Source organism: Gorilla gorilla, chromosome 1, assembly GCF_029281585.2.
Source record: "Gorilla gorilla gorilla isolate KB3781 chromosome 1, NHGRI_mGorGor1-v2.1_pri, whole genome shotgun sequence".
NCBI classification, from domain to species: domain Eukaryota; kingdom Metazoa; phylum Chordata; class Mammalia; order Primates; family Hominidae; genus Gorilla; species Gorilla gorilla.
In genome coordinates this window covers 21,446,010-21,454,950 of record NC_073224.2, presented here as the reverse complement: position 1 = coordinate 21,454,950, position 8,941 = coordinate 21,446,010, and the positions used below count along the sequence as shown (strand labels likewise).

General features: G+C 40.2%; 1 long non-coding RNA gene across 1 annotated transcript; it reads right to left on the bottom strand.

Annotated features, from left to right (window-relative positions):
• Positions 1–3,445: 3,445 nt before the first annotated feature.
• Positions 3,446–7,608, bottom strand: LOC115933577 (uncharacterized). The gene is made up of 3 exons (XR_004069452.2): positions 7,587–7,608; positions 6,791–7,009; positions 3,446–3,576 (listed from the first exon to the last, which is right to left on the bottom strand). It is a non-coding gene; the product is annotated as an uncharacterized lncRNA (long non-coding RNA).
• Positions 7,609–8,941: the final 1,333 nt, after the last annotated feature.

Here is an 8,941-nt window from a genome sequence, read left to right as displayed (position 1 = left end):
TACATGTTCTGCTAATCTGGGATCACATTCTTCCCTACAAGTCTGAAAGCTAAGTGACAGCCCAAAGTCCCCCTTTTAGCAGGTTAGGAGGGGAAGCACACCAAGAGGCTTCACAACTGTGTGTGGAATCACTGTGTTCTCAGTGAGGGAGAGAAAATAGAGAATTTTTAAAGCATTCTCCCCAGATAATAGAAGTTTTGATTCGTTCTTTCCCAAGACAAAACCAAAAGTTTGTTTAAATCTTGTTGTTTCGTACACACATTGAGGAGAGCAACTTTGAGCGTCTACTGCATACTAGGCATTGCACTGTGTGTGGGGCAATACAGGGGCGATATGGGGCGGAATAAGGCAACTTGAGTGGCCACTAGGTGTACTGCAGAGGTAGTTAACCTGCACTTTGACAAGGCTCCCTCCCCTCCCCTCCCCTCCCTTTCCCTTCCCTTTTTTTTTTTTTTTTTTTTTTTTTGTTGAGATGGAGTCTCGCTTTGTCGCCCAGGCTGGAGTGCAGTGGCGCAATCTCGGCTCACTGCAAGCTCTGCCTCCCGGGTTCGTGCCATTCTTCTGCCTCAGCCTCCCGAGTAGTTGGGTCTAGGACTACAGGTGCCCGCCACCACACCAGGCTAATTTTTTGTATTTTTAGTAGAGATGGGGTTTCACCGTGTTAGCCAGGATGGTCTCGAATTCCTGACCTCGTGATCCGCCCACCTCGGCCTCCCAAAGTTCTGGGGTTACAGGAGTGAGCCACCGTGCCTGGCCCATTACTTTTTTTTTTTTTTTTTTTTAAGGCAGAGTCTCTATCTCCCAGGCTGGAGTGCAGTGGCGTGATCTCTGCTCACTGCAACCTCCACCTCTCAGGTTCAAGCGATTCTCCTGCCACAGCCTCCCAAGTAGCTGGGATTACAGGCGTACGCCACCATTGCCCGACTAATTTTTGTATTTTTAGTAGAGACGGGGTTTCGCCATGTTGGCCAGGCTGGTCACAAACTCCTGACCTCAAGTGATCCACCTGCCTCGGCCTCTCAAAGTACTGAGAATACAGGCATGAGCCAACGCGCCAGGACTAATTTTCATTAATTTTAATCTTTCTCTTTGTATAAAAGCATTTAAGTTTCTACGTTGTCTTCTGAGGGTTAGTTATGCTAGGTTTCGGTTTTGATTGCCTTTTTGTTCCAAAGTTTGTCTAAGGATGTATTTCATAATTTCAAAGTATTGATTTCATCACTTTTTATTATTTATTATAACTCTATTCTAACTCTATTGGATGATGATAGAAATAAACTCTCCTTTCTTTGTTCCATCAACCTAGAAAATAATTTTTATTATCTATTTGAGAGATTATAGATTCATAAATTTCTTTACGTTTTTAATTTTTGTCTGTTACTTATGACTGATTATGAAAGAGTTATATTAAAATTTCCCAGTAATATTACACTTGTATACAGTTCTTTTATTCCTAATAAGTTTTGCCTCATATATTCAGCTGCTATTTTTTGTGTGCACAGAGGTTTATGAGTTGTTATAATTGTCTGGGTTGTCTAAGAAGCAGACACCGAGATAGAAATGAATAGGGAAGAATTGTATTAGGGGAAATGCCTAAGAAATAAATTGGAGAAGGAGTTGGGAGAGGCTGGGAGAGCTGTCAGATCATAATGAAGACTGACCCTAAGAAAAGGAGAGAGACAAGAAAAATAGAGTTGAAGTGTTTTCAACTGCTGTGAAGTCTAAACATTCAGCACTGCTGTCTGGAAGTCCTTGAGCCAAAGTTGGCTGTCCAAGAGTCTTGTGTCTTCCGGGAATGGGCCTAACTTACTATGCTATTGCTCTTGTTTATTGCCTGAGAACAGCCTCTGGGAAACCTGGCCCACCACGAATGGGGTGATAGGTTTAGAGGGCAGTGGCTGGTGCCCACTGTCATTGATGCTCCCTGTAGTTGGAAGTCAGGTAGGTGTATTCTAATGACAATCATTTTCAGGTACCTTCCTCAAAAATAAACACATTCAAATTTTATTAGCTGATTATTTTAGCATTTTCCAAACCTACTAGATCATGGAATCTTTTTTTTTTTTTTCTACGGAACTCATGGAGCACATCCTGAGAAGTGCTTTTCTAGTTGCACATCCGTAGGCATTGCCCTTGGTCATGTGTAGAGCATTTTACTAATGATATCTATGACAACAGAGAAAGCAAGTATGTTGAATTTGCAGCAGTAATGTACAGCAAAAGGGAAAACAAATTCAATAGATTTTCAGAAGTCTGTCTACCTATGCAATTATGTTCCAGTTCTAAAAAGCTCTTTGAAAAGCCTTTCATAAATCCAAAGTAAGAGAGTCTGTTTTCAGTCTGCAGCCTCCAGGTACATTCCTACCAAAATGGACATGGGTCATGACTTTGAAGTGTTAAAACCAGACACATTTTCCTAGCTGATGTTTGTTCTGTAAGCATCTAAAGTTTTTGAGACAGTTAATCCCGACCCGAAGCTCTGAGGATCTCTGAAATTAGTTTCTGGTAACTCCTTAGATGTCATGCCATCCCACATATATTTGTCTCTTCTCACTTTGATTTCGTGCAGATTCAAATGGCCATGAACCCATTCAACCATACACAGCTCGAGACAGAAGTTTCCTTGGCAGTAGCATCACCTTGTTCTGTCTTCAAGTTCTCTAACTAACTCTTGGCTTTAGAATACTTAGTCTAATAAACTAAAGCCTAAAAAGCTATCTCATCTAATAATAGGGTTGATCTTTCAACTACGTACACCTCTTTTCCTTGTCTTGCCTACTATTGTCAGTTGCATAGACTTTTTTGTTCACCAATGTTTCACTGTTTATCCTTGAGAATCATTCCTACTGTCAAATGACTCATCTCAGCTGCATATGCCGCATTTGTCATTTCCTCACCACTTTCAATTTTTACAAGTCACTTACTTTGTTTTCCTTATAATCTTAAGTCTCTAGGTATGAACGCTTTCAATATTTTCTCAATAGTACTTTTCAAATAGTATGCATTTAAAAATGTCCTTAAAACAGCTCAATAATAAGCGCAGACCAATAAAGAGTGTGACAGCTGGCCAGGCGCGGATGCTCATGCCTGTAATCCCAGCACTTTGGGAGGAAGGAGGTGGGTGGATCACCTGAGGTCAGGAGTTCGATACCAGCCTGGCCACCACTGGTGAAACCCCATCTCTACTAAAATAGAAAAATTAGCCAGGCGTGGTGGCATGTGCCTGTAATCCCAGCTACTCAGGAGGCTGAGGCAGGAGAATCACTTGAACCTGGGAGGCAAAGGTTGCAGTGAGCCAAGATCACGCCACTGCACTCCAGCCTGGGCAACAAGAGTGAGACTCTGTCTCAAAAAAAAAAAAAACAGTGTGACAGCTGAGTATGCAGCCACTGATGTCATCTGTTGGTGGCAGTGGGACCTGAAACAATTTGCTCTTATGGAAAGCTTTGCTTATATCTACAAATGTTTATTGGTGGAAAACTCATAAAGAAAGATGATTCTGTATTAATCTATATAGCTAGAGGCAGTTTATAAGTATTGCTACATATGGTTTTCTGGTCCCGCTGGAGACAGATCCTTTAAACACAAATAGGGAAAGAATGGTAGTTATGACTTCAGATACCAAACCAATTTACCTTAAAGTCTCCTGTAAATTAAACCAGCTTTGATCCACCAATCCTGGCTCATTGGTGACCTGGGTTTTATTCCTAATTTGATTCAGGTAGCTTTAGCTTTTATCTGAATGGTACCAATCTTCCACTAATAATCTGGCATTGACACATACAATTCCTGGCTTCATCTTTGTATATAAATAATAAGCCCTAACCTCAATCAAGCTGGTGATGTCTTTGCCTGAGGTCCCAAGTGTCCTTTTAGTAAAAGGCTAGAATTAATTTAATTGATAATAAACTTCACCTGGACACCAGGTTCTTCCAGGACCTGCATTTGGTTAGATGGTTCTTAGTAGTTTCCTTGAGTTTCTTTCCTTCTTTTTTTTTAGAGACAGAGTTTCACTCTGTTGCCCTGGCTGCAGTGCAGTGGTGTGGTATAAGAATAGCTCACTGCAACTTTGAACTCCTGGGCTCAAGTGATCCTCCCATCTCAGCCTCCCAGTTGGCTGGGACTACAGGTGAGCACCACCATGCCTTGCTAATTTTTAGATTTTCTGTAGAGACAGAGTATCGCTGTGTTTCCCAGGCTGATCTCAAACTCATGGCCTCAAGCAACCCCCCTGCCTCTGGCTCCCAAAGTGCTGGGATTTCAGGCATAAGCTACCATACCTGGCCTGGCATCCCCTCTTTTACCACTGCTGGGATCACTTGGCTCCCATCTATTGGCCTAGGACTACCTTAGTCCCTATGATAAATCTTGATGTTAGACAGGATAAAAGCACATCCCTCCAGCCCACAACATTCCCATACTGTGGGGCTCGGGGTCTATCCCCTCCCTGCTGCTTTTTGACCTTGTGAACCTAGTCTGATAACAAGAGTGGAGTCCTATTGCTATCACTCCGTCTATACCTTCCACCACCTCTGTAACTAAACAGAGACAGTGTAATGTCAAGAGTACCAGATTGGCTCAAAGGACACAATCAACAGAGTGAAAAAACTATGGAATGGGAGAAGATATTTGTGAATATTGTGGGATTGTGGGCCCTTATTCCATGAGAGCTTAATATCCAGAAAACATAGCTACAACTCAATAACAAAAAAGCAAACAAATCCCATTAAAAAATGGACAAAGGACTTAGAGATTTCTCCAAAGAAGAAATACAAGTGGTCAATAAGCATATAAAAAATGCTCAACATCACTAATCATTAGGGAAATGCCAATTAAAACCATCTTTCACCCATTAGAATGGCTACCATAAAAAAAGATAAAATAATAAGTGTTGGCAAGGATGTGGAGAAATTGGAACGCTTGTACACTGTTGGTGGGAATGTAAAACAGTGTAGCTGCCATGAAAAACAGTACAGCAGTTCCTCAAAAAATTGAAAATAGAATTACCACATGATACAGCAATTCTACTTCAGGTATATACTGAAAAGAATTGAAAGAAAGAATTTGAAGAGATATTTGTACACTCATGTTCATAGCAGCATTATTCACAACAGCTAAAAGGTGAAAACATCCCAAGTGTTGGATGAATAGATAAGCAAAATGCAGTATATACATACAATGGAAAATTATTCAGTGGTAAAACAGAAGAAAATTCTTACACATGCTACAACATGGATGACACTTACAGAAAATATTATGCTGTGAAATAAGCCACTCACAAAAAAGAAAAAGACTGTATGATTCCACTTTTGGGAAATATCTAGAATAGGGGACTTCATAGAGACAGAAAATAGAATGGAGCTGCAGGGAGAAGGGAAAGGGAAGTTGTTTGATGAATGTCATTTCAGTGTGGCAATATGAAGAGTCCTGGAGATTGGTTGCACAACAATGTTAATGTACTTAACACTACTAAAATGTACACTTAAAAATAGTGAAGATTGGCCAGGCGTGATGGCTCACGTCTGTAATCCCAGCACTTTGGGAGGCCGAGGCGGGCAGATCACAAGGAGTTCAGACCAACCTGGCCAACATAGTGAAACCCTGTCTCTACTAAAAATACAAAATAATTAGCCGGGTGTGGTGGTAGGCACCTGTAATCCCCACTACTTAGGAGGCTGAGGCAAGGAGAATCACTTGAACCCAGGAGGTGGAGGTTCCAGTGAGCCGAGATCATGCCACTGCACTCCAGTCTGGGCAATAGTGCAAGACTCCGTCTCAAAAAAAAAAATCAAGATGGTACATTTATGTTATGTATATTTTACCAAAAACATTTTTTTGAGAATGAGCACAGTAGAGGACCTGAATAGATGTCTCAACTCTGACCTTATTATGCATGTCACTAACTTCTTTGGAATTCAGTTCTCTCACTGTTATCACTAGAAGCCTAATTATTCGTATTTACATCCCAGGAACACAGAGAATTCAGTGAGATCATCCATGGAAAATTACTTTGTAAACAATACAGAATTCTTCTGTAAATGTAGATATTGTAGAAAGTGAAGTAGAGGTCCTCTTCAAAGGGACTTCCCTCCCTGTCTAATTAGTAATAAATAGTAACTTCTCTTAGAAGCAAAATTTATTCAAAGATCTGTGCTAACATTCTTAGATATCTGCTAGCCATAATAAAGAAATCAATGTACTTTGTGTTCTTAGCTCCCACAGTAGCCTAGATATTTGCCTTGGCATGCTTATACTGGTCCAAGCAAGCATTAGGTCATAGCCTGTTCCTCTTCCTTATTTGGAGGGTGTTTTTACCTTTCTCAGAATTCCACAGGTTTCTTCCTCCTTCCTCTGTTCTCCTCTGCCTTTGCCTCTTTTAAAAAGTTCTAAGTTGCTAGCCAATAGGGACAAGTACAGAATGTGAGGTCACGTTCCAGCCAATGGAAACTGGACACAGCAGTAGGGTGGACACATCAGGTTATAAATGACCCTGCCTCCTTTGTTCGTGTGTGCTCTCATGGCAAAACTGCTAGTGAGCGGCACTCTTTCTGCAGAAAGTAAACTAGCCTTGCTGAGAGGTCTTTTGTCTCAGCGTTGATTTTTGCGACACTGAGCACCCATTCCCAACTATATCAACAATAAAGTATACAACTAGAAATGTATTAGTTGTCTCTAAGAAGACAATTAGTAGATAAATTTGAGAGAAATTTGTAGAGTTAAAAGAATCCCAGGAATCTGCAGTACAGCATGGTTATGCAATTCAAGTCAAAGCATTTTAGTGAGAACTTACCATACATCAGGCACATCCTAGGCACAGGAAACAAGAATAGTCTCTCTCTGTTTGCTGAGCATAATATGATCACAGAATTTTTAAAAAAGCTATAAAACACCGTGTTGAGGAGGGAACACAGAAGGCTGTGAGAGATCATGGACGTCCTGAACGAGGCGGGCTTCTCATAGGAAATGACATCTAACCTGAGGTGTGAAGGCTGAGTACAATTTCACCAGGCTGAGAGGAAGGGAAAATCAAAACATACATAACAATTCATAAGAGATGACACAAAATGTGTATACAAGAGAATGAATAAGAAATAGTAGAAATATTAGAAACGTTGAGTAAAATTTCTGAAGGTTGAGTTAAATTTCACCAGACCAAGAGGAGGGGAAAATGTGTTCTAGGAAGATGAAACAACTCATGAGAAGGTATGACGGTAAGAGGAAATCCTGATATGTTTGAGGGGCTGAAGAAATTTCTCTACGAAGTTTGGGAGAGGAAAAGCTGAGAGTTAACAGGAACCTCAGCTCACACCCAGACCTTTAAGCTATATAAAGCTGTTAACATTAAACCTGTAAAAAGTAAAGTAGAGGTTCCTCTTCAAAGACTTTCCTCCCATCTAATTAGGAATAAATAGTAACTTCTGTGCTAACATTCTTAGATATCTGCTAGCCGTAATAAAGAAATTAATATACTTTATGTTCTTAACTCCCACAGTTTAGCCTAAATATTTGCCCTGGCATGCTTATACTGGTACAAGCAAGCATTAGGTCATAGCCTGTTCCTCTTCCTTATTTGAAGGTGTTTTTACCTTTCTCAGCATACCACAGGTTACTTCCTCCTTTCTTTGTTCTCCTCTGCCTTTGCCTCTTTTAAAAAGTTCTAAGTTGCTAGCCAGTTGGGACAAACACAGAATGTGAGGTCACGTTCCAGCCAATGGAAACCGGACACAGCAATAGGGTGGACATGTCAGGTTATTAATTACCCTGTCTCCTTTGTTCGGTGTACTCTCTTGGCAAAACTGCTGGTGAGTGTACCCTTTCTGCAGAAAGTAAAAAAATGGGCTTGCCGAGGAGATTAAATTTATGTTAAAGTGCTATTTCTTTACAGCACCAGGGAACAAGCATTTCTAACAAACCCAAAGTGCAATATGATGACATCGAAGAGCATTAAGTGGGTAATGCCATCATCAGAACTTTGTTTTGTGAAGATCATTCAGTTTGTAGGGTAGAAGAGTGTATTGGGGTAGGCAGGGGAGAAGTCCAGGCATAGAAATGTCATACTGAAGGTTGTTACAGTAATCTAGACCCATGATGATGGAGGGAAAATAGCATATACATTCAAGCCAGATTTAGGAATAAAAATTGACAGGACCTGGTAATGTACTAGGCATAGAGTAAGAAGGAGAAAGAGGGGTCAAAGTGATGGCTTGGGCAACTGTGAACATGGCATTACCATTTTTGGAGAAAGGGAACACAGAGCAAGCAACATGTTCAGTTTTGGATGTTTCGAGTGTGAAATGTTTGAGGGCCAAGCAAATGGGATGCCCAGGTTGGGTGAACGCACTGGTTTAAGATGATTGGGATAGAAATCTGAGCCAGATATATAGATGTGCAAGTCATTAACGGGTAAAGGGAGTCAAAGCCATGGATGTGTAAAGGCACTGTGTAGTACTGCAGGTGAAATAAGAAGACAAACAAAGAGGATTTGTTATGAGAATGAAAATCAAAACATACATAACCACTTATAAGACAGGACACAAAATGTGTATACCAGAGAATGACTAAGAAATAATAGAAATACTAGGAAAAGGGAAGGACATATTTTCTCAAAAAGGTAATAGTTTATGTTTCAAGCTGGGAGAAAAACATCATCTATCCAATGAAAAATAAGAAATGAAGGAAAAAATTCAAAAGGTACAGTAAATGGAAAATGTTAAATAAGATGTCAGAAGTATTTTTTATTATAATAAAAGTAATCAGAGTAGATGTAAATGGATTTTAAAGCACCCACTGGATTTAAAAAATAGAAGAACCTAATATGTTATTACAAGAGACAAACTTGAAACAAAAGAAAACAAAGATTTGAAACGAAGGTTTTGTTTTTTTTATAGCTACTAACTTTTGTAGCACTTACTATGTGCCAGGCATTGTTCTAAGCCTGTTC